Genomic DNA, 26,355 nt, shown 5'->3' with positions numbered 1-26,355 from the left:
CATTTGTTCCTGACCACCGAGAACACTCACATTAACTTTTATCGAGTGGAAAAAAAGTTAGCTTGTTTATATTATGCTAACATTGCTGTGTCGCTAGCGGTCACGTAGCACATCATTAAATACCAGCTAGCCAAACTTCAGTAACCCTACAAACGTCACTGCTGTTTAGTTTTCTGTCTTCATTTATGTTGGAAGTGATAGCAGAGCTGTACGTTTGAATTTGTTTCGAAACATGCTATATTGTATTTAGATAGAAGCTAGCGAGCTAACTTCTAAGTCTGTTAAATGTCATAAATTCCGTTTTCATGGATGCCTGGATGTTAAACTCAATTGTTACACCTGGTAGAGAAGAACGCTGATCATTTTATTAAAGATGAAGGACTTTAGACAGTGTTTCAACTCTCAGTAATGCCATAGTGATCGTTTGATATATGGACCTGCAGCGGAGTTTAGGCCCAGACACGGCTAGTGACGTCAGACTGAACAATCAGATAGCGATTTTCCTTACTGAGGAGTTGGCAACACTGCTACAGACCCACACACCGCACACATCCCCACCCTAACGAGGACACAGGTGATCCTTCTCTTAGCATTTAGGTGTGAACACAAAGAAAAGATGAAACCAGCACAAAGATGCCTCAAAGGCAGAATCATGGTGATTCTGCTGTAGCAGTCTGTTACCTGTTGACGTGCATGCTCTGGCTGCTGGGCTGGAGTCTGCGTATGCTCAGCTTTGACGTCACTCTGGGCTCTTAGCTAGTTAGCTACTTAGCGTTAGCATGCTGTGCATACAATGAGCCCACATTATCTTAGCAGCTGGGCTGCAGAGAACCAACGCTAGCAAGGACATAAGGTATACAGCCTCACTCCAAAAATGAGTCCCCGAGAAACACGAAGCAATAAGTCTGAATAATAATAAATAATGTTAATAATAAAATGTTCACTGAAATATATGAAATCAAAGGTTTATTTATAGAAAAAATTAATCATCAAGTATAACCAGACTGGATTAAATGTAATGTTTTATTACATTTACAGACCAACGCAGAAACATTTCACGGAGAATTCATTTTTTTCAGTGCATAAAATATCACATAATTATCGAAGAAACAACCAAGTAACAATATCAGCCAGGGTTTTTAGCAGATGAAGTGATATTGATAAATGCTACAAACTATAGAATCAAAACATCAGTAACATGACAATTATATGTCTTTTTACATTACACCATTGTTCCCATGTTTGACCAAACTGTAAGATAAAGCGATGCTCACAGTGGGTATATTTTAATGAAAAAAAAAAACAGATGATAATATTCAGTCTTTCCTCTACACTCATCTAGGCAGGACACTCAGGTACAGTATATTTACAGCTAAACTATATTTGGTTATTCATTTTAGCTTTTCTCAGTTTTATTTTTTATTTGTTCAACACAGTCATCCTGTACTGGACAATCCCTGACTCTTATTTTGAAAGTTTACCCACTGAGAATCCCTTCAGTGTTTTCACACAGGCACGTGGACCAGGGCCACTCTGACTCTTACTGCTCCACGAGCCTCCCTGTTGAGACAGCTTTGCATAGAGCTGTGGTGTCTGGGGAAAAGCTCCTGACTGAGTCCTGCGAGACAAACTGGTCCAAGGAGAGGGGGCCGGACTGAGAGCAATCGGACAAGTCAGAGCTGGGAAACCTCAACAAAAAGCTGGAAGTTTCTGTCGCTCCTGTAGCCGGACCTGGGTGTGGATCTCCTGGGAGCAGAGCCTGAGACAGATCCAGAACTCGCTGGAGAGAATACATCTAATCTGATCCAGGATGGCCTCAAGACTCCCCCGGAAGAGCTGGACGAGGTGTCTGAGGAGGAGGAGGTCTGGAATACCTTCCGAGTGTACTGAAACCACAACCTCAGATAGGAAAAAAAGGATGGACGCGTGGATTGCAGATCCGGTATGTTAGAACGGCAGCGATGCTGTTCCTCGTGTTCCTCTTATTCGTGCAGTGCAAACAGGCCTTTACTCTGAAATCTGAAACCCAAAATACCAACAGATCCCACAAACACACACCCACACCTACGAAAACACACACTCACACGAGCAGTTTGCAAACAAAGTGACTACACGCAGCCATGACGACGGGTACGTACACAAACATGCTCAGAGGCACGTGCTGATGGAAATTCAAAAGCATCGGCGTGAGAACAAAAGCGTGGCAAGAGGGCATACATAAACATTACATGTGCATGCATTATGCAGACACATGCACACATCCCAGCACAAACACACAGCCCATTTACCTCACTCGCAGAGGTAAGAGCACGCATCATTTCACCCCCTCACTCCCTCTCTCCAGTCCCCAAATCTGTGGCATATGACCTTCTGTGGGACAGATAAAGAATGTGCTTATCAGTCATGCAAATGAGGCTGAATTCATTTTCCACAACAGATGGCCCCATAGATAATGATGATGGAGGAGAGAAAATTAAATGTCTCTCGCTCGGTGACCATGGCAACCGTGCCTCTGCGGCGTAATATCAATAATAAGTGTGCCGCATAATAAGGTTGTCAGTCCTGTGAATCAAAACCTCCCATGATGGGATAGGCTACAGGGGGTACGGTGGGGGGGGGTGAAGTGTCTTAGAAAGTTTGGCTGACTCCATAGGGCGCAGCGGGGGGCCGGGCTGAACCGCCGCCATGCTCACGTTAAAAGGAACCCCGACTATATCAGCTTGTTGGCTTTTGCTCGTATGTTAAAAATGCAAGATGCACACATCCTTAATCTCGCTGTGTGCAGTGCACTCTGGGTACATAAACTGGTTTCATACCAGTGCTACTGTTTCTAGCAGGCCTGAAACATGGCGTGCTTCCCGTGGACACGAGGAGGAGTAAGGAGCGAGACCTCCCGCAGCCTCTCCATAAGAGCCGCGGCTCTTTTGTGAGCCCTCTCCCTGATGATGGAGATGGAGCAGCATTTGTAAAGCTTTAAACACTTTAGCTCACATCCATGACCAGTTGAGAACCAGTTTGTTTAGTGTTGGGAGATGATGATGGGTTGAATTCAGACGCAGCCTTTTACAGCCGCTGCTCAACCCTGGCTCACTGCGGTCCTTCCCATAGTTTCTGTTTCCTTTGATGGTTGGTTGTCATAGTTTCATTCTGGCTGGACTCAGATTAAAGGTTCATTTATAAAGTGAACAGGCGGCTGTTTAACCATCAAGCAGCTAAGATGTTGCAGAGAGCGTGCAAACGTTAGCGCTGCTGGCATCATGATGTTTGAGTCACGTCCTGCTTGTGTCTTTGCCACACTGTCGGTGTTTCCTGTTGTTCCCGGACGTTTATGCTTTATTTGTGTGTTGACGTATTTTTGGATCATTCTCCTTACAGACACGATTGTTCCTGCAACTCCAGGCCTCGAGTGCCGGTGTCCTGGAGGTTTTAGATGTGTCCATGATCCATCACAGCTGATCTAAAGGGCTAAATGACTCCTCAGCATTTCTTGTAGTTCTCCAGAGGCCTGGTAATGAACTAATCATTTGATTCAGGTGTGTTAACCCAGGGTGCGATCTAAAACCTGCAGGACACCGGTACTCGAGGCCTGCAGTTGCCTACCCCTGTCGTAGTCTAAGGAGCTTGGAAAGAAAAGCGTCTGGACTTCTTTAAACTGCTTGGTGTCGTAAGCTTTGAACAAGGGTGGTGGCTTATGACACCAACTTTAGAGGAGTTTGCTGTCGTGTTTTTGCTCTGGAGCTGCTGTAACTCAGATCCTCTGCTGTGTTATATTTGAGCTTTATTGAACTTAAACATGACGAGTCTGAGCCACTTATAATTACTAATGATAATTCACAGGCCTGGCTGTAACTTGTGACTTTATTTTGGTGGTTTAAACCACATTGCCGTCACCGTGTGTCTGATTCTTTCATTTCTGAGCTCTCTAACATTCCAGCAGCACGTGTGCAGCATCTCTGTGGTTCACACATGTAATAAGCCGTTATTATTCACTCATTTTTGGTGACGTGAGCGTCGCTTTCTTACTGAAAGCTCATGAGTTCTCGAGTCTGTGCAGCCAGCAGGTCCTCAGATTAGCGTAGCTTAGCATAATGACTTGGAACAAAGGGAAACTGCTAGCCAGGCTGTGCTTCAAATCCAAACAAAGCACCTGTTTCAGCAGGCGTTACCTTTGCTTTTAGAGCTCCTCGAGTGCTCGTAAACTTTCGCCTGACTGCACAGACGTGCCATCTTCCTGCATCACAAAGTCTATGAACACTGCCTGTGATTGGCAGAGGTGGCCGTCGGTGTGTTGTCTGTTGCGATTCGAGCGTAAACCAGCAGCTCTGCTTGTGACATACACTCAACAAAAATATAAACGCAACACCTTTGTTACTGCTCCCATTCCCCATGGGATGGACGTAGAGACCTAAAATTCATTCCAGATACACAATATAACCATCCCTCCCAAACAGTGGTCACAAATCAGTCCAAATGTGTGGTAGTGGGCACATCTGCTATATTGAGATAATCCATCCCACCTCACAGGTGTGCCACATCAGGATGCTGATCTGACATCATGAGTAGTGCACAGGTGTACCTCAGACTGCCCACAACAAAAGGCCACCCTGGAATGTGCAGTTTTTTGCGCTATTGGGGGTCTGGGGACCCAGAACCGGTCAGTATCTGGTGTGACCACCATTTGCCTCATGCAGTGCAACACATCGTCGCATGGAGTCTATCAGATTGTCAATTGTGGCCTGTGGAATGTTGGTCCACTCCACTTCAATGGCTGTGCGAGGTTGTTGGATATTCGTGGGAACTGGTACACGCTGTCGTATACGCCGGTCAAGCACATCCCGAACATGCTCAATGGGTGACATGTCCGGTGAGTATGCTGGCCATGCAAGAACTGGGACATTCTCAGCTGCCATCTGCCCTGAACAATGTGAACCATGATTCATCCGTGAAGCGCACACCTCTCCAACGTGCCAGACGCCATCGAATGTGAGCATTTGCCCACACAAGTCTGTTACGGCGACGAGCTGGAGTCAGGTCAAGACCCCGATGAGGACGACGGGCATGCAGTTGAGCGTCCATGAGACTGTTTCTGACAGTTTGTGCAGAAATTGTTTGGTTGTGCAAACCAATTGTTCCAGCAGCTGTCTGGGTGGCTGGTCTCAGACGATCTTGGAGGTGAACCTGCTGGATGTGGAGGTCCTGGGCTGGTGTGGTTACACGAGGTCTGCGGTTGTGAGGCCGGTTGGATGTGCTGCCATATTCTCTGAAACGCCTGTGGAGACGGCTTATGGTTGAGAAATGAACATTCAATGCACGGGCGACAGATCTGGTTGACATTCCTGCTGTCAGCATGCCAGTTGCACGCTCCGTCATTGCTTGTGGCATCTGTGGCATTTTGCTGTGAGACAAAACTGCACATTCCAGGGTGGCCTTTTGTTGTGGGCAGTCTGAGGTACACCTGTGCACTACTCATGATGTCAGATCAGCATCCTGATGTGGCACACCTGTGAGGTGGGATGGATTATCTCAATATAGCAGATGTGCCCACTACCACACATTTGGACTGATTTGTGACCACTGTTTGGGAGGGATGGTTATATTGTGTATCTGGAATGAATTTTAGGTCTCTACATCCATCCCATGGGGAATGGGAGCAGTAACAAAGGTGTTGCGTTTATATTTTTGTTGAGTGTATATCAGCTGAAATTAGAACGACAGAGATTGGGCCTTGGACTTTTATAGTAAATGTCTGAAATATGAATTGATCCCAGCTCTCATTACTAAACTTAATAGCTACACACTCGTGTGAAAATTGAAAAATCTGAGCGATAAGGCTCTCAGATCAGCGTTTATCCTTTAGAGCAGATCAGATCCTCTTCTAGTATTCTGCATTTCTGTGCTCCGTGCTTCACTTTGCAGCTTTGTGCTCCACTTTTTAATTGAAACGCAGGTTTGACAGAGCCAGCGCTTATTTAACTTTAAACGTATGGAATTCAGACTAATGCTGCTGTTTCTGTGCCGTTGAGCAGGAGCAGAGATCTCGTGAAGAACGGCATTAAATCTGTGAAAAGCATCTCATTTTGCAGCACGTATGTTTGCAGAGAGACGTGGCGCTCGGCTCTCATTTGCATCGCAGCTCGCCTAATTACAGATCTGATTTATTTGCTCCATTATTAAAACTCGAGCCTGAGCGTTCCCGATGAAAACAGAGATTATGGCTGAGTGTGGGACTGGATCTGGGATGGAAATGTCATTCCTGAGAAGTGGGAAAGACGGGAATTGTTCAAAACTGGTGCAGGGATCTTCAGAAACGATGTGATTCTGAATTTCCATGAAGTGACCTTGGGGGCTGCTTCCTACATCATCTTTCTTTATTGACCAGTTGCTCAATCACATATGGTTGAGTACTCCTGCTCCCCCTCGCTTCAGCAAACACCTGCTCGAAGCACAAATACCACACGCCTGCTCCACTGCACACGAGTGTGCCTCACACACAGCCAATGACCCATCGCTGCAGGACTGCTCCTCCTGGATGTCTCCATTCGACGTCTAACGTCTAAGACGGCGCATCAGGGAGCAAAACCCCCACAAACGCTCAAATTCACAAGAGAAAACGTCAGATTTTAAAGAAATAAACTCTGTGTTTTGTTGTTTAACAGTCTGGTTAGAAGATGATGTTCTTATAAGTTGAGCACTTCCGACCTAACTGTGAAAAGTAACATTACTCGTATTAAACTGCTGCCTTTTTGTGGTAAATGAGTTTTACTTCACAAACATCACTTCATCTGTTGCTTCACTGTTTTTCTCTCATACATTTTTTCATGTAAAGCTCTCAGTTTTTTCCTTCTGAATTTAACATTTTTATATTTATTCAAACTTTTAAATGTTAATCTGTGAAATTTAGAAATGCTTTTTCTCCCTAGAATCTCACCCCGCCTTACCCACTCCCTCGTCTCCTTTTTAACGCTCGTTGGTGAACAGCACGCTGCTGTGGGGTCAGTTTCCTGTGCTGATGTCACTCTGCAGTCTGAACTCTGAGGAATTTTTCAGTCGAAGAAAAAAAGCCTGCAGCTCTTAGAAGGGTGAAGGAGGTGGAAATGTGACTCTGTGAAGCCTGAAGAATGTTTAGATCTGCTGACCAGTGTTGGTCAAGTTACTTGAAAAAAGTAATCAGTAACTAATTACTGATTACTTCCCCCAAAAAGTAATCCCGTTACTTTACTGATTACTTATTTAATTAATTACTTATTTACTTAATTAAGTAATTAATTACTTAGCTACTTAGTTACTTTTTAAAAACATGATTTACAACCTGAAGAGGTGATAAAGCGATAGATCTTTCAGCCCAATTCTACTTTTTCTACATAATCCATCATACACAATGTAATCAAATGGAAAAGTCTCTTTTTTTAAACTTGTTTTATTAGTTTTAATCTTTTAACTTTATGCATCAAGACAAAATTTAATTATATGCAACATTCTCTGAGTTGAATAAATTAGTTTAACATTTAAACCTATTTTCTGCACATTCCAGCACATAAAATAAAATATTTTTTGTGTTTACACTCAGTCTTTCAAATAGATGCAAGTAAAACACAGCAGAAAATAAATAAAGTCAAAGACTCAGCGGTCCTTTTGCTCTATTTTCACCTGTAAAGCAGGAGTGGGGCAGGCGGAGGTTTACCCTGGTGCATATGTGCTGCGGTCAGTTGAAGAATCCGCGAGTTTCTCTGTGAGTTTCCCATTACGTCGTTGCGCACTTGGCGCTTGCTTGGAAGTTTAGGGGTTTTTTCGCTGTAAAAAGAAGTTTTCTTCCCACGCACAACAGACGCTAATGTTTTTGTCACTTTTTATGGAATCAAACTCAAAGTAAGGTCAGTACTTCCACGCTTTAAACGCTGCACGCTCATACTCTCTCCCACAATCGATATATGATCCATTGTTGATCTGCACACAGCTGTTGTCACTAACAGCGCACTCGCTTACGTCATTGTCGTGAGATATTCTCGCAAAAAACTCACGGTTTTAGTAACGCAGTAACGCAGCGTTCCTACGGGAAAGTAACGGTAATCTAATTACCATTTTTGCAATAGTAATCCCTTACTTTACTCGTTACTTGAAAAAAGTAATCAGATTACGCGTTACTGCCCATCTCTGCTGCTGACCATCATGGAAGCCAGGTACAAGCTCATCACCATCACCATCATCATCCTGTAACGCTCATGTTTATCAAGCAGTGCATGAGCTCCTCTTTGTAATAAAACCACCAAACAACAAGTGTGATTCAGACCAGCATCATCTGTCTGATTAATCTGAACCCAGCCTCTGCTGTGCTGCCGGAGAAATTATTATTTAACCTTTATTTAACGAGGAAAACGACTCTTGAGATTAAAAATCTAATTTACAAGACTGTCCTGGCCGAGATATGCAGCGGTTCAATCAGCACTGGTCACAACGACACGAACATACACTGAGTAAGTGACAGAGCCACGACGACAAGAGCCGGAAAACATCTGGATTTTGATTCAAATCTCGGGAGACTCAGAGTAGGTGAGCGCAGCCTGCAGGTCAAAGTGACGCTAGATTCATTCGGTGACAGAAACTAAAGGTTTGATGTGTTTTTCAGAGGATTCCCAGCTGATGATGGAAGGACACATCAGAGTAAAGGACCGAAAACAAAGACTGGAAAACAGAGGCAGAAGCAGAACAATTCAGTGGAGGGTAAGAGCGATAAGATTACTGATGAATGTCAGCGGTCCAGGGTGGACGGTAACAGGACAAACATCCAACATGTTCATAAAAGGTCTGTTTGTAGTTTGGTCTCAACTTTTTACCTCCTGCTGCTCAGTGTGAGGGTTTAAGAGCCCAAACATTTGAGCCTTTAGCTTTCCTGATGCAGGCGAGAGGGTCGGAGATTCTGATTGTGCACCTGCGAGCATCATCAGTTTACTTTTGTCGTTTGCAATCACACAGGTTACACAGGGGGCCGAGAGCCGGGACAGGAGCTGCACCAGCTCAGCCTCTGCTGTAGCACCACACCTGTCCTGGAGCACAGGTAATGTGCACGTCCCCCTTCTCTGGTTAAAGTACAGCTGTTGGTCTGAGACCCAGAACAACCAGCAGATATGCAGCTGTTTCATCCATGCGTTCATTGTTCGTGAATGCAGATGCATTTAAAACGATCATCAAGGATGGATCTCCATCCCAACAGCCTGCAGTCTGACTGCAAACAGGAGCCAGACAGTCCTTCCTGCAGATTCTTTACATTCATATACAGATTTGTGTTTACACAGATTACCGAGTGAAACTGAGCTGTGTGCAGGAAGCCTTTAAACAAATGCACATTACACCATTTAGTGGCCTCACTGCTGCCCTAAACTACACCCACCGTGATTTAAAGCTTAAGCCTTGTGCTCGTGCTGAGGCCCAGCAGTGCTTTCAGACTCTTTACGACCTTATAAAGGTGATAATACAGATTTTATTGTAGAGTTTTCAAAGATGTCTAAAGGTTCTGGTCTGGTCCAGTTCCCAGTCTGAGAGTTTGGTTTTGCACGTCCTCGTTTTTTCATCTTCCAGCTGTTGTAAGAGTTTGGCTGAAGAATCCGAGAGTCCGGCTGGTGGTCCTACAACTTTTGCTGGCAGATAAACAAAGAGCGTTGGGGACATTTTGATCTGTGACTGTCGTATGAAACACTCAGTCTTCGGCTCTCTGTCGGGACTTTGGTCTCCTCTGGCTTTTGTTTGAGTTCGCAGATGTTCAGGAGAGCTCAGCAATAAGAGAAAAATGAAAGGAGAGCTGGATTTGCTGCAATAGGACGAAGCCGGTTTTGTAATATGGCCTCAGTTGTATTCTGCCTGTGGCGAGGAGCGCTTGCAGTAATCAAACACAAACTTTCCAGCTAATGATTCACTTCAGCTGCTGCCATTACACACCCACCTCCATCTTTAATACATACTCGGAGCTGGAGGCTTCTTTTTGTCTTCCTCCAAATATAAACCCAAGGATGGAGGGGAAAGACGGCATGACTCATCAGATGATTGTCTTTGCTCGGGGCTGCAGGTCTTCAGCTGGTTACACATCTCAGTGGTAGGACTTCAGACAGAAGCAGGAGTCAGAAAGCTAAGGCAGGAAACTGAAAGTGATACCAGCACGCCTGCAATGATCCGGAAATTTGAGTCCTTTCAACCTGAGTTAGTGTTGCTTTCTGTTCCTCTTCACGTCGGTGTAAACTATGGCTGCGTCCTGCTTCAGCTCTGGCAGTGTAGTAGGGTGGGAACGTCACTGCAAACACGACATTTGAAACTCTGAAACTATAAAATGCATTTAAATGTGGGAACTCATCTATGAACATTTATTTATATGTAATAAAACCTCACTACAGCTTTAAGTAATTGAGCAATCTACCAATGTAATTATTATAATTTTGAAAATGTTATACAGTAAAATCATAGTAGTTACTTTGTGTCGTATCCTAACTGATGGATAATACAGTAAAGTTTGTAACAAAGAAAGAGCCAATTTTTAATAGACCACATTATTAGCATTTAATTTCTTCATTCATCTTCTGTTGCTTAGTCAGTGCTCACCCATCCATCCATTCATTAGCCTACTCCAGCTACCACATGCTGGAGAGGTCGCCATCCTGTTGCACTCACATTCACACCTATCGGTAATTTAGGATCACGTCACTGAGTCTTTATGTCTTTAAGACATTCCTGCAGTTTAACTAATTGGTGTGTGTTATCTGGCTTCATGGACAGATAGAGCTGGGTGTCATCTGCATAGCAGTGTAAATGTATGCTATGTCTTCTAATGATGCTGCCTAAGGGAAGCATGTATAATGTAAACAGAATTGGTCCTAGCACTGAACCCTGTGGAACGCCATAATTAACCTCAGTGTGTGAAGAGGACTCTCCATTTACATGCACAAACTGGAGTCTATTAGATAGATATGATACAAACCACTGCAGTGCAGTACCTGTAATACCTACAGCATGTTCTAATCGCTCTAATAGGATATTATGGTCGACAGTATCGAATGCTGCACTAAGGTCTAGCAGGACAAGCACAGAGATGAGTCCACTGTCAGAGGCCATAAGAAGATCATTTCTAACCTTCACTAAAGCTGTTTCTGTGCTGTGATGAGCTCTGAAACCTGACTGAAACTCTTCAATAAGCCATTCCTCTGCAGATGATCTGTTAGCTGTTTGTTTTAAAAATGTTTGAAATGAGTCTATAATGAGGTCAAACAGCTGGATCAAGTATGAGGCCAGGAACACAGACCAAGCAGTAGATTATCAGCCACTGTGATTGGTTGAAACACTGTCACTGACTTCAACAGACCAATCAACTTGCTGATCAAGATGCGTCTCACAAACCCACACGTATACGTTTATAGCGTGCCTAATGAAACGGCCGGCTCTGTGGCGGATCAGAGAACCTTTCTGGACTATTAAAGCAAAACAAGTTAAAGATGATGAAATGTTCCTCTGAGGTGATCAGAGCTGCAGAGTCAGATACCTGATTCAGGTTAAATGTAGTCATATTAAATCAATAGCTGCGATGCTGATATGCAGATATCGATTTGCGCCACTTTGAGCAGCCATTGATTCCCCTGAGCGTTTAATTTCTCTTCTGTGGTGGCATTTGGCCACATTTAGATTATTTCTCCTCTTTTCATTGTCTCGGATTGATCAGAAAACGTTTTATTGCGCCAGATGTAAAAGGCATTGATCGGTCGCATGTATGCATGTATGTTTGAGCTCCATTATCTAACCCGCTTTCTATCTTGGTCGCGCCTGCCCTCCATCCCTCTCTCCTCTGGCTTCATCGTGCACTCTCGCCCCCTCTTTTCCTCTGTGTCTACCAGCCAGACGCTCTCAATATAGCTCTGCTCATAAACACAGAGACAAAGAGAGAGAGAGAAAGGCTCCTGTGGCAGTCATAAAAATGAGTGAGGGGCAGGGGAGAGGGGGAGACTGGGGTGAATGAGTGGGAGGAGAGAAGGAGGGAGGAGAGGACATACTCATGTAGAGCAGCAGGAACAGAGTGTGTGTGATGGAGAGAGCGAGGGGCAGAAGGAGATGAATCAAGCAAAGCAGAAAGATAAGTCAATGAGCGAGACAGTGGGGGTGAGGAGAGGGGGGAGGGAGGGAGGCAAGAAATGATGCAAGATAGCAGCAGAGAGAAAACGAGAGAGGAGAAAACAGGAAGGGGGAGACAGACGAGGAGATACCAGAGCTGATCGGTCAGTTTAGGCAGTCATGTAAGCAATAAATCCACAGCCTGGGGACCACACACACACACACACACACACACACACACACACACACACACACACACACACACACGCTAACATCACCTGACAGCACAATTACAAACACAGAACGCACTGCGATGCAGCGGACAGGTCATAAACCGAGCTGTGATTAATCCAAGATTCATGCGCCTCCAAGACCCCCTCATCAATATTTCCCACATCAACAATGAGACGAGGCGGCTGCGATAACGAAGCCGAGGAGGTTCATTCAGGCTTCGAGTCGGAGCAGATTTCATTAAAAAAAGCTGAAACTGTTTTTACAGAGAGACCAACACAGAGATGAAAGCTGGAGGACTTTTTCGTGCAATCGGCTGAAAGCACCAGCGGCTGCAGTACCTCTAACGTCCACTGTGCGTCGTGAGAGCAGGCACGTCGAGACATGTCGTCTCTCCAGCGTGTCCCGGGTCTGTCCCAGGGCCTCCGCCTCCTCTAAGGACGTACAGGAACACCTCACCCAACAGGTACCTGGGAGGCATCCTTTCCACCTGCCCAAACCAACTCAGCTACCTCCTTTCGATGTGGAGCAGCAGCAGCTCTGCATGCTTCACCGGAGCCTATCCCACCCTGACAGGGCCGACGCAGTATGGTCACAAACCCAAAACAACATGGCAGCAGCCACAAAGCCAAAGTCTGTGACTCAAAACTTCAGGAACAAATGCAGCTACTTCCACCTTTGACATGCAGCTTTTGTTCCCTCATTGTTGCCTCATTAACTCGCTTAATTATCTCATTACTACTAATATAACAACTTATTGATCTTGAAGCGTGCATTTTTCTCACCTACGTCACCCGACGGGGGCCACTGAGATGGTTTCTCCCAAACACTGTAAGAAACATCAGGCTCTTCAGCTGTAAAAGGCAGCAGTGACGATGAATGACACCTTCATCGTGCAGTACAGGAAAGGTTACGGCCAGTCGCATTGACCAATGAATAAAAGCCAGAGTCTGAAAAAGTTGGAATACTTTTTTATTAATGCGCATTTGTTGCAGGTACCTGTAGAGTCAGATCATCGCTTTTCTCCAGGTGTTACCATAAAGTTTAACATCCATGAAAAACAGAGTTTATGAGGCTGCGTTAGATGTAGCAGGAAGTTATCAACTTCCATTGAAAGACTCACACCACGTTCTGACTGCAGGACCAAGAATGATGAGTGAGCTGAAGCCTCAGAGCAGAAACTTGCTTTTTTAACATGTATAACCAAAAACACAAAGAGGCATGTGACAGTCTGAAATCAAGTGTCCTGAATGTCTTTATTTAGCCTTCCCTTGCATTAACCTTGAGCACACGGGCATGTAAAGCAGGAAGGTGTGAATGGCTGCGAGCCTGAGAGCGAGAGAGGGAACACAACGTTGTAATTACCGGCTACACGCTGGCTGGCAATCATAGCCTCTCTGCTCCTCGCCTGTGCTTCCTCCCTCCATCCTCCTCTCATGCAGACCTCCGACATCTCTTCCTGCCTCTCTCTCTAACTGTCGCGCTCACAGGAGGGGTCCGAGCGGGCCGGTGCAGGTGGGGTGCAGCTCCAGCACGGCGGCCTGCTGGGCAGCTATCAAGGTAGATATTCACTTTAGCCATCAGACGTCTACTTACTGCTCTGGTGCATAAAATTGCAGACACTGAGGACGGCAGAGACTGAATAATTAGTATGCACATCTGTGCAGAGCTGCCCTCTGCAGGCCTGTGCATCATGTGAAGGTCCGTTCTGCACGTTTTATGTCTGCGATGGAGAAAAGGTGCAATATAAGAGACAAGGGGTTTTTGTATCGACCCGCAAAAAGTTTGCAGTCTATGTGAACTGACTCGCTGCTGGAGCCCCTGCTGGACGGTAGAGGAACTGCAGATTTTGGTGATAGCTTCATGTTTTAGGCCCGATTGGTCCCAAATCTCCTGTACGGGTTCAGCTGCAGAGAGACAACCTCCATCACAACAAAGGTAAGCACGCCCCTCACATTATAGAGCCACTGCATCTCCTCACTGTAAAGGTAAAGGGTTAATTTCTCCTTTGGTTTGCATGATTGGTCAACATTTTATACACAGTCTGTCATGTTGTCTATCATATTACATCCTCTACCAGAGTCCTCCTGTCAGGTAGCTCCTACAGGGGCTGCGTGGCATGGTTCAGCGAGTGTGGAGACGTATGTGTGCAGCTGCTCTGTGATGCTCACTCCGTCCTGCAGACAAAGCAGCGTGTTAGTGTGAGCAAGTCAAAGAAAGCAGTGCAGGGAGTCGGTGCAATCAGAATCGCACATTGGAGCTCACTACATGCTGAATGCTTCAGGTGGTGTGTTTAGTTGTAGTTGTAGCTACGCCTCACACACAGACACACCAAACCTTCAGCTCTGCAGCTCTTTACACACTCTCAAAATATTAATTACAGCCACTGCTGCGTTTAATGTCCGCACAGCAGCTCGAGTGAAGAATGAAAATACTCACAGCTGATCTGAGTTAACGTCCACGGAAACAAAATACACCGTCTATAAGGTGTCCATCATTTATATACAGTGTATGGTCATTTGGATGTTGCCTCCGTCGTCTGTTTTCTGCCCTTTGTCCAGGTCGGACTCTCGGGGGCGGGGGGACCACCTCCTGCATGCACATGAACACCAATCAGCTCAAAGAACAGATAAAGATTTAAATACAGAAACACAAACATGCTACTTCACACGCAACGGTGCGACTGCGTGGACATGGCGAGGGACAGAGGCGGGTTGCGTCCATCCTTGCCCAGAGTGGAGGGAGCAGCGACCTGTGGCTCTTCAGCTCAGGGTCACAGCTTTTCAGATATGGGCTTCAAAGACGGCCACGCGGCGCAGGAGCTCTGACTCGACCTGAACTCTTCTTACTTTCATGAACCTGTGTGCTGAAGCTCGGGCTGCGCTCAGGTGTGAGCGTGTTTGAGGTGCATTGTGAGGCCGTGCTGCAGCAAACAGAAGTGAAGGCAGACCCGCAGCTCGGCCTCATACAGGAGCTACTCAGCTATTCATTAGCAGAGCAGCCTCCTGTTCCCCCTCACCGAGAGCGTGAGCTGAGACAGAAGGCTGGCGGGAGGAGGGTCGGACGCCGCTGCGCTTTCTGCTGCAGAGTTTGAAGGAAACGAAGGGCAAGTTTCCTCTTTGCAGCTGCGACGGAGGTTAGAGACGTCAGGTCTCTGTGTGGCGTTGGACACGATGAGCAGCGGGGATTTCTCCGAGGACAGATCAGGGGATCTGCAGCCCAGCGTGGGCGCGCACAGCAAACTGAGACTGCTAATGAGTTTATTGAACGTGGCCGTGTGTGAGCTCGCGGTGCTGGGAGCTCTGTGGAAAGTTGGGGATTAAACTGTATTTTTTATGAAGCTGGGGGTCAGTGTGACCTGTGAGGGATGAGACGGGGTCCAGGTGAAGCACCTGGGCCCCGCTGATCCATTTATCGATTGAGGTTTTAATCCATTGAGTTATTGGATCGGTCCCAACTGCAAGGTCAAAGATGCTCAAGAGCACGAGTACGTACCAAACTTAAACCCAAGCATCGATATTTCACCTGGACACAATGCGCGCAGCACGTCACGTACACATCACGTACGCATTTGTGATATCACGAAAAAAACCCAAAATGCAGAGCAGGATTTCATCCACAGGCAGCGAAGAAGCAAGGAAGGGTTTCTGTCTCTGTTTGTTTACAAGCTGACTCTTTGTTCAGCCACCCAACGGCCATCTTTTATTTACAGCTGTAACGTGTGTCACCTCTCTGCGTGTGTGTGTCTGTGTGTGTTTGTGTGTGTGTGTGTCTGGGCCACAGACACGAGAGCCGATTGGCCAACTGTCCCCAGACATCTGACGAGGCATTCTGTCTGAGCGCGCTCACACACAGCGGGTCACCTCATTTCCATCGACACGTACACACAGAAATGAGAACACGCCAGCACATGTGGTCAAACACACACACACAGACACGCACACACACACACGCGTGCGGTAGAACATAAATCAGTGTCAGAGCTGCAGTTTTTCAGCTGCTCTGTAAATGGAAGCTTGTTGTTATTTACATCTCTGGGCTTGTTTACCTCTGCCATCGATCTCGGCTCTGCTGACTCGCAGCACATTCGGCACTTCACTCAGCGCCGCGTCCTCCAGCACGCTAACGTACAAGTAAAGCTGTTTTTTCAAGGAGCCGAACGTTTTGGGAAACAGAGAGGATCCAGATGTTCATTTTACAGCTGCTAACGTCCTCCTGAAGCCCACAAACACACGTGCTACAGGACTGTTCCACTTTACCTTTGCATGTTGGAGTGTCAGGTGAAGGTAGGCCGAGGAGCAGATGTGGGCGGGGCATTGGCGGTCACCTCAGTGGAAACACCTCAGAGCATCTCAGGACCTCCTCTCTGCTCGTTGCAGATCATGTTGCCCTCTGGCTTCATCAGTCGGTGACCTCCAGCTGCGGGGCATTAGCACCTGCAGCTCTGAGGCCATGGTTGGAAAAGGGTGGAGCACCAACTTAGAGCTGCAGTTATCTGGATAAAGGATGGATGTACTGGTTGGTCTGTTGAAGAGACAGAAGCTGTCGTCTTACTGGTAAAGTTGCACTTCTGCTCTGGGTGAGGAAGGAGCAGGAAGGAGCTTCCTCTGAAGGTGGAGGACACACGGGGAGGAGATCAGAGATCCGGTCATTCAGCTTCAGCTGCCCTCAACAGCATCATTTAGCTCCTCCTCCATGTCTGACTGGAGATTTGGAGTTTTTGTGCAAACCTGAAGAATTTACCTGAACGAACACAGACGCAGCTGGATGAACTGATGTGTTTGCACCAGCACCGTAACCATCGATGCTTCACTTCTTCTGGTTATTTGTTCCGTGAATTGCTTTGAATTATGGCGTGGAGTGAAATTCTTACCCGTCACAAAGTGTCTGCTCTGCTCAGAGAGGTGAGAAGGAGGCACAGGAGCACATTTCTGCAATATTTAAAGAAGCGATCGAGCTCTCACTGTGTCCAGAAACAAGAGAAGCTCTCTTCCTTTGCAGATTGGAGAAACTTGTAAACTCTATCACAGCTTCATTACAGCTGGAAGTGCAGACGTTGTTGTTTTCTGTTCACTGTAAATCCAAATCGAAGACTTTACGGAATTTTCTCGTTTAACGACGGAATAATTAGGAATAATTTTGTGTCTGTGACGGTTTGGGGCGGGGCTTCAAACTGCTATATGTGCATGCTGGGAGATGTGGTGGGCTTGTATTAAAAAGTCAAGTGTGCGTGTGTGGGATGGCACCTCCGGCTCTGTGGTGTTGATTTTTAGGGGAAACTTTAGATTTTAGTTGCTGAGTTGTGTGTGTGTGTGGGTGGTGGACTTATTCAGCTTTTGTTTAGTTTTATGACTTTTTAGGTTTGAGGAGTGAAGCCGTGAGTAGGCAGTGGAGTCAGGGAAGGTTTCTGGTCTTGGAGCTGATTTTTGCTCGTGCGTACAGATCACACCGTCACTTCTGTCAGCTCTCTTGGCGTTCCTCAATTTGATCGTTTCAGCCCAACCAGGTACGAGCACACACTCTCTCAGCCAATCGTCATCATGCTACTACAGGACGCCACAGGAAGTCCTGCTCCAGGTCAAATCCATCTCGCTCCACAGATGGAGATCAGTTCCAGGGAAAAATGTCTTTGCACAGTGCGACTGCAGGGTCATGTGAGGTCACTGCCAAACAATGATGAATGCTCAGCGTGGAAGCAGGAGCTCAAAGGACTCAGGGAGTTAACATTAACAATAATTATCTCACTGTTCATTCTTCTTACAGCATCTTCAGACTGAAATGGAAAAGGAAAAAAACGAGAAAGTGAGAACACAACAACACACACTGCACTGTGTGGCAGGAAAACCCAATTCACCAACAACATGCAAAAGCAACAGGGACGGCTGGGGAGGACTCAGGGACAGAGAGATGACAACCATGTGGACGTGGACACCAGGGAGAGGGGAAATAAGACACAGGTGAACTCAATACAACAGCAACAGAGAGGAAAAGGAAAGAACAGAGACACAGGTGAAAGCAACATGAGGAAATCACGGGATGGTAACACACAGGTGAACCAATCAGAACGATAACAATGGTGGTAAAGGAAGAGAGGAAAACAAGACACGTGGAAATAAAGGGTTAATAATCCCAAGTTAACACCATAAGAAGGAATAGAGGAGGAAAACGAGATGATGAAAATAAGAGTAAATAAATCAACATTAGGGTTCAGGTAGAGTCAGTCAACACCACCAGGTACAAGATACAGAAACACAAAGAGTACATAACAAGTTAAGATCACAGACACATTGCACACTGAAGTGTGTTAAACGACATTTAAACACAATGAGACAAAGGCAGGAAATGGAAGGGAGGAAGTTAAAAAATGAAGTATTGACGTATAATGCTGTCGGTAACGGAACGATCCACAGGTAGACTCTTTGGCGTGTGTTGATGCGCTCAGCAACACTGAGGCCACGAGAAGTCAAAAATGAGGCATTGGGAGGATGCTCGTCAGGAAACTCTGGTCTGTGCACAGACAGCTTCGTGCTTTTCGCTTCACTGTGTTCAGTTTTCCCATGAAAAGCTGCCGAAGTTACTACGTGACAGGAGATCCTGAACAGCGCTGCGCTGTGACGAGCCGCGAGCGAGACTCGTTATTGTGAATCAAAGAAGAGATGCTAAACGGATGGGTGGCGCTCCAGCTCCGGTATCCGCCACCCTGTGAAAGAGAACGCGCTGGATTACAGCACACGGTCCGATGTTTACAAGAGATAAAAGGCCTGATGGGACATCTGCAGCTGCTCGTGTTACCGAGGACTGCTGTGTTCAGACTGACTGCAGAGCGGCAGCGTGAGACGCTCTGACTCAGCCGCTTCACGGGACCTTTAGGATATTATCACGCTCTGAGTGCGTGATGAATTCTCAGCTCCGATCAGCTGGTCTCCTCAGATCTGTTAAAACCGCCCGTCTCATGTTGAATACCATCCAGACAGGTCTGACAAACCGAAGCAGGCCAGTGGGAGCGCCTCCAACTCTGATCCTGAGTTTCAGCAGGTCGTGCCTGTGTGTGGGGACAAGTTCTCCTTTTTATCTTCATCATGATGATGGCATTAACATTGTGATGCACCGAGTAACAGCAACAGCCAGAGGAATCTGCCACTCCCAGCTCATTACGTCTGCACCTCACCTTTGCCCCACATGTAAATGTACTGAATGTTGTGAAAGGACAGAAAGTTTTCTTAAATATAAACAAGTAGTTAACTTACATTTTAAATAAACCTAAAATGTAAGTTAAAATGACGCTCAATAGCTTCAGCTTCCTTAAAAATACATCATACTAACAGTGAGAAATAAAAGCAAAGTAAATTTAGCCTGGATAGATAAATATATGTACATATACACACATCGGTATCAGAAGAAGGCTTCATGACTGGAGAGTGTAGAGCAGCACCATCCTGAGACCTCATTGGACAGAAAGTTCCCAGCAGGATGATTCACGTCTTTGTCAACCACTCCAGCCTCCAAGTCCATTTTCTCCCCTCACTTTCTGTCCACTGAAATCAATCAGACAATAAATCCTGTCCCACGTCAAACTGTCCCCCCGCTGTGCAGACACCTCCATACCTGGTCAGCACCTGCTGGCCGATCAGTTTATTGGTGGCGTCTCAGGTTCTGTTTTGAATAGATCTGCAGATTAGCTCCTGTAATGTTTCCAGTGTTTGCTGCGATATTATGCATGCAGCGAGTTTCACTGTGCGCAGCGAACTGCTCCCCCACAGGTCAGGTGGCATTCTGCATTTGTTTGAATTATTTATGTTCTGCTTTATCGTTCTAAACGGCAAAATGTACAATTTCTGGGGGAGGACCGCTGGACTCCAGATGTAAATGGTCCGCCCCCAGAAAGCATGAATCACGATGCACATCAGCAGCGTTTCAGCACCTTATTTGTCTGCGTAGGTGTGCACGTCTGATTGACAGCGGGTGCGTGGAGATTCATCTTTCAGCCCAACACAGAAATAGGTTGGACTGTATGTTGGTGTGGAAACAGACGTATGTATCCATGCACACACACACACACACACACACACACACACACACACACACACACACACACACACACCAGTATCTTGGCAACAGCAGTGGTCAGGTCATTGGCAGGGGTGCTAGACGGCTGCAGGGACTGACACACACACACACACACACACACACACACACACACACACACACACACACACACACACTTGGCTGATTGTATAGCAGGGTCAGTTTTATAATGTGTGCACATGTATGTACAGGGGAGGGTGAGCGAGGTTGCATGAGGATAAAGTCATAAAGATTCCAGACACATACATGCAGAAGAAACAAGAAGCAGTGGAGTCAAAATAGAGTCAAATACAGTAAAACAGAGTCAAAATAGAGTAAAATGAACTCAAATAGACATTATTTAAGTCTCTAAATTCAATTAGAGTAAAAAACAAACAGTAGAGTCAAAATGGAATAAAAATACAGTAAAATTGGGTCAAAATAGAGTAAAATTCAGTAAAACAGATTCAAAATAGAATAACATTCATCAAAACAGAGTCAAATAGAGTAAGATAGAGTCGAAATAGAGTCAAATATAGTAAAACAGTAAAATAGAGTCAGATACAGTAAAATAGAATACAGTAAAGTTGGGTTTAAAAAAGAGTAAAATTCATCAAAATAGAGTCAAATTCAGTAAAACAGATTCAAATAGAATACAATCAAATCGAGTCAAATAGAGGAATATCTAGTCAACTAGAGTAAAATAGAGTCAAAATATAGTTAAAATGCAGTAAAATAGAGCAAAATAAAGTCAAATAGAATTTATTTAACTCTGTAAATTCAAATAGGGTAAAATAGAGTAAAATAGAGTCAAAATAGAGTCACATAGGGTAAAATAGAGTCAAACAGAGTCCAAACAGACTCAAATAAAGTCAAATAGAATTTATTTAAGTCTCTAAAGTCAAATAGAGTAAAATGCAGTAAAATAGAGCCCAAATAGAATACAGTAAAATAGAGTCAAATAAAGTAAAATAGAGTAAAATACACTAGAGTCAAAATAAAGTTAAAATACAGTCAAATAGAGTCAAAGTGTGACATGGACACAGTGCACAGGAGTGTCCATCTTTGCCGTGATATCACGTTGCTGTGATTGTTGGAGATTAATTGAAAGTAGTTGCAAAGACCACCTGGTCAATCGGAGGTTGGACACGCAACACCGTCAACCTCTGGAAGACGCTTTCAATCACAGGAAGATTACGCCGGTCACCTGGTGGGAGGAACACGTCTCCAAACGGTCTGACTCAGACTGCAGCTGTTTGGAGACAGGTTTCCTCCCACCAGGTGATCGGTGCAGTCACCAGGTGATGGAAAGTGACCACCCAGAGGTCAAAGATGTTACATTTGAATCTCTGGGTAACCATCTGATTGCAGCTGTTTGCAATCAGTCTGAGACAGCAAAGCGAATCAACACAATCACAGATGTTTGCCGTTTGACTCGAGCTCTGTTCCCATCATCTTTAAGTTCTAACTTTGGGCTCTTAACTGCACTTTTCAGCCTAGCAGCTGGTTCTTCCAGCAAACAGGAAGCGATGTAGAAAATTTGAATGAATTCATTCAAATTCATTAACAGAAAAAATATTGGCAGTTTGTTCAAACTTGAACTTCAGCTCGTTGAACTTATTTCACAGTCTTGGTATAATCTGCTCAGCAGAAACCAGCTGACTCCGACCTCGCTCCCTCGCTCAGATGATGCTGTGAGTTCGGGATTAGGAGCCGATCCGGCGCGCACGCTTACTGTAAACATCTCAGAAGTGATCTGTCACAGCGTTTATTTCATGTCCAGCTCTCAACCACCACATCCTCTCAGGCGCTCAGTGGTTTACCGGCCCTCCAGAGTGGGCTGCAAACAGAGACTCCAGCACTTCGTTTAGAGGCTTTGAGATTAGCACAATACGGCGGTGACGCCGAGAAATGGCAAACGTGTCGAGGATTAGAGGAGATTTCAGTTTCACTGCCGCTCCTCAGGAGAGACGCACAGCAACAGAAGTCAAATATGAAGTTTTGAATGGTGGAAATTTGGACAAATAACTGACATTTTCACGTGTGTGTGTGTGTGTGTGTGTGTGTGTGTGTGTGTGTGTGTGTGTGTGTGTGTGTGTGTGTGTGTGTGTGATGTGCAGGGGAGAATTGTTGGTTGTGTGTGTTTGGTTGCGGCAGAAACACAGGTGCAAACATGCAAACCCCGTAATTTACAGTTTTCTTTCTGTCTCACTGTTTGCAGAGCACACACACTCACAGACTCACACACTCTCACAGACTCACAAACACACACACAGACTCACACACAAACAGCTCGACAAACACTCATTCCTAATTATGCGCACACACACTCATTTCTTGAAGGACAGCCAAACCACACAGAGAGGCTGCACAGTGGCAACTAGATCAGGGCTATAGTGTGTGTGTGTGTGTGTGTGTGTGTGTGTGTGTGTGTGTGTGTGTGTGTGTGTGTGTGTGTGTGTGTGTGTTTTAAAGGGTGCCAGCTACCAAACCAGGGCAAAGCTATTTATATTTGGCTGATGCTGATGGCGTCTTCTCTAGCACCCCCCTCCTCTCCTCACACACACCCCGTTATCCACGCACACACTTCACACATTAACAGTGCGAGTTCCCCCCTTTAACCACGTGTCAGGGCTTCTCAGCCACAGCAGCAGCAGCGGCAGGTTTGGGCGGCGTCCAGAACGGAAAGATGTGAGTGTCTGTCGGGGGACGAGGCGGATTCTAACTGCTCGCTAATTAAGCGAGCGGCACTGTTTGCAGGGCTGATCGCAGGTGATGTGTTACACTGAATATAGTTTGTAGCACCTCCGGGTGTCAGTGACAGAGCGCGAGCATCCCTGATGGGTGTAAAGGTCCACGTGTGGCTAGGAGAAAGGTTCAGAGGAAGCCTCCAGAAGCTTCCCAGCCCCTTCTGATGACGTCTCTCAGTCCACAGCAGAAGCTCACTTTAGAGGAAAACAGCATTCTTCCAAACTTTACTTGCCGTCTCTGGTATTTTAATAATGACTGCGACATGTTCCTCCACAGAATATATTTGGTCTCCAACGTTCTCTATTCAAACCAGAAGCTGGCAGGGTCTTTTATTTTGAAAATCTATCCAGACATTTTCCATTCCTTGTCATTCCCAAACGAGCTGAGAGACATAATCCCTGCAGCGTGTCCCAGGACTCGCTGTGCCTGAAACACGTCACCGAGAAGGCACCAGCTCTACTCCGAGCGAGGAGATATCCATACGTAGTCGCACAAAAGCCCCGCCCTCTTGTGGTTTACACTGTATGAGGGGCAGCCAATCAGAAGAAGGTTGGCTTAAAAGCAGGAGGAGGGGCTTGTTTCAGTGAGAGTTTGAAGTGAGGGGCTGCACCGAGGCTCAGTATGAGACAAAGGATTATTATGAACTGTGAATCATGCAAAGCTGTTCTAGAAGAGTCAAAGAATAAAAATGTAAACCACAGAAATAATGAAGTCACCATAAAACACCAGTTTTCCTTTCATTTGTCGCCCGTCTGTAGTTCGTGTCGTGTGATCATGATGCTGAATCTACATTATGGGATGTCAGTTGTTAACATTTGCACTAATTGGTGATGACAGTTCGTCAGGGAGGCCAATCGACCGGCCGTGTCTGCTGGAGCGCGGCGTGGCGGTGATGGATGCGTGCGAGATGGGGGATGGCCATGTTGAATTTGTTTAAAAATCCGTGGATTGACGCCGTCGCCCGTTTGAACAGCTGTTACTTTAGGGACGGAGAGCAGTGGAAGGCTCGATGTTTGCAGGCAGCAGGTCGAGCTGCCCTCACCTTCAGCTTCGCTGCCCCACTTGGATGGTGCTGGTGGGTAGAGGGTGGGGAGAGTAGATAAATGGCCTCTCCTCCCTCTGCTAGCTCTACCTCTTTCCAGAAGGTCAGCGAGTCGGAGGGAGGGGGGAGCACTCTCCTCTCCCACTTTGTCCTAAATAAGGTGTCCTGCTTAGTGCACTGCAGAGAGAGCACTACAGCGGAGACCTGAGCACCACCTCGCACAATAACACAACACACCGCTCGACAACCGAGTGCGCTTAAAGGATGATCAGTGTTATTTTCCAGCCTGGCTCTTTGTTTTTGTAGCTGGTGCAGATATGACATCAATGTTTCATCACTTACCTCACTGCACAGAGAGCATCACAACGAGCTCTGTCAGGACTCGTCCAGCTAATTAAACCGTCTGATGCCTTTTCTATCTACGAATCTCTACTGATAGGCAGGAGACTGTACATAAAAGATGGAAATTGAGCCAGCACCCGGGAGAATCGAGTGTTGTGTCGATTATTCCATCGATTAATCAAGTAATCAGATTACTAAAAAATATTTTTAATAATTTTTACATTTAAAAAATGTTAAATTTAAAAAATATTTTTAATATTTTTTATTAATGAGCAAAAAAATAATCCAAAGTATGTCAAATAAAAGAGGCCACGCCCCTATAAGTACAAACACAAAGCCTTAATACAATTGAACCAGATGAGGCGTACAGCTTACTGACTCACTGCTGGCACCTCTGTTGGACATAAGAGGAACTGCAGGCTTGGATGTTAGGAAGTAAAAGTAAAGAACAATGAAACAAAAATACTGGGAAATATAGAATTTGAATCCTTTCTTGCTTTTGCTCTGAGGCGCGGGGGTAAAAATATCGACAAGTCGATGAATATCATCTACAGATATATTCGGTAAATGCAAAGGACATCCATAGAAATGTAAGTGGCCACTTGATTCGTCCATTTGGTTGACTTCTTTTGGAAAACCCGACTGTAAACAAGGAGCGAATATCACACCGTAAACAAAGCCCTACAGGAGTTTCCCCACCGGAAGTAGCACATGCTAAGGTGCCCATAGTCTATAATGAATATACACTTTTCCAAGGGTTAACATCCTGCAAATGTTTCAAAATAAAAGTCCTGTTTTAAGGAGTGAAGGGAACATCTCAAATGGCATTCTGTAGAGCTTTTAATTTGAAACATACACAGGAAATGTTGAGGTTATATTAACAACACACCTTAGCATTACTTTAAATGTTCTTATCAAACAGAAGGAATGAAAAATGTACCTTCAGTAGGAGATAAAGGTCAAAGGTCACTGATCATGGGGGTGTCATTATGGCGCACCTGGGACGGTAAGTTTCTAACGTCAGCAGGGTGATGCTGTGTTTTTCCTATCCGAAGAGGAACGAGCGCACACACACACACACACACACACAGTCCTCAGCTTGAGTCGTGAGGCGGCGCGTGCAGCTGGCTCGCCTTCCTCCTGACAGAAGCAGAGGAAGGCTAATTTCAGCCTGTCTCCAGTCTGCAGTGCAGCCACTGAGCCACAACACCAGCACGCCGCAGACACCACCTCACAGCAGCACGCCACCCCTCTCTCTGTGCGAGCCGGTCAACTCCAGCTCCACAACCATCATTAAAGCGTTCTGGCTGATCACACGCTTTAATTGGACCGTACCAGCCGCACGGGCAAAATGGCGCCTTGTTAGCTCAGCTGCAGAGCGCAGCGATCGCACAAACAAACAGACAAACAAATGAGGATATAAACAAACCCAGCGGAAGCTCACTTGGAACGCCGAGCATGTTAGGAAGCGCGCACGAGGCTGACCTGCAAATACACGAGCTGACGAGTAGACGTGTAGTAAAACAGCGTCGGAGGATCAGGGGCTTTCCTCAACGCTGCTTTTATTTTGACGGGTTTCTCCTGGCACTGTGGAGCAATGCTCCCCGAGCAGTTTGTTTAAGAGAAGCCCCCGATATACACGACATGCTCGGCATTCAGAGGAAAATTAGCATCCAATAAGTAGCAGGCATTCATTAGCAGCACTGATGGCCCTGAGGGATTTCTAATGTGGGCAATAAAGCTGCGCTTTACCCACCGAAGGGATGTTTTCTTATTCCTAACGTTTCAGACATACAGCTTCCTCTAAGTATTCCACAGTTGTCCTCCTCCTCCTCCTCCTCCTC

At 45.8% G+C, this 26,355-nt stretch overlaps 1 long non-coding RNA gene across 1 annotated transcript in view; it reads right to left on the bottom strand.

The window, feature by feature from the left end:
* Positions 1–13,270: 13,270 nt before the first annotated feature.
* The window catches only part of LOC145422548 (uncharacterized), a 30,239-nt gene continuing 17,154 nt past the window's right edge, over positions 13,271–26,355 (bottom strand). Inside the window, exons 2-4 of the long non-coding RNA XR_013903858.1 lie at positions 14,752–14,904; positions 14,390–14,489; positions 13,271–14,292 (exon numbers count right to left, since the gene is read on the bottom strand). This is a non-coding gene — a long non-coding RNA (uncharacterized LOC145422548). The remainder of the gene's footprint in view (positions 14,293–14,389; positions 14,490–14,751; positions 14,905–26,355) is intronic.

Source organism: Astatotilapia calliptera, chromosome 19 (genome assembly GCF_964374335.1).
Source record: "Astatotilapia calliptera chromosome 19, fAstCal68.1, whole genome shotgun sequence".
Taxonomy (NCBI): Eukaryota; Metazoa; Chordata; class Actinopteri; order Cichliformes; family Cichlidae; genus Astatotilapia; species Astatotilapia calliptera.
Note: the sequence above shows the minus strand (reverse complement) of the source record. Positions and strands in the feature narration are given on the sequence as shown.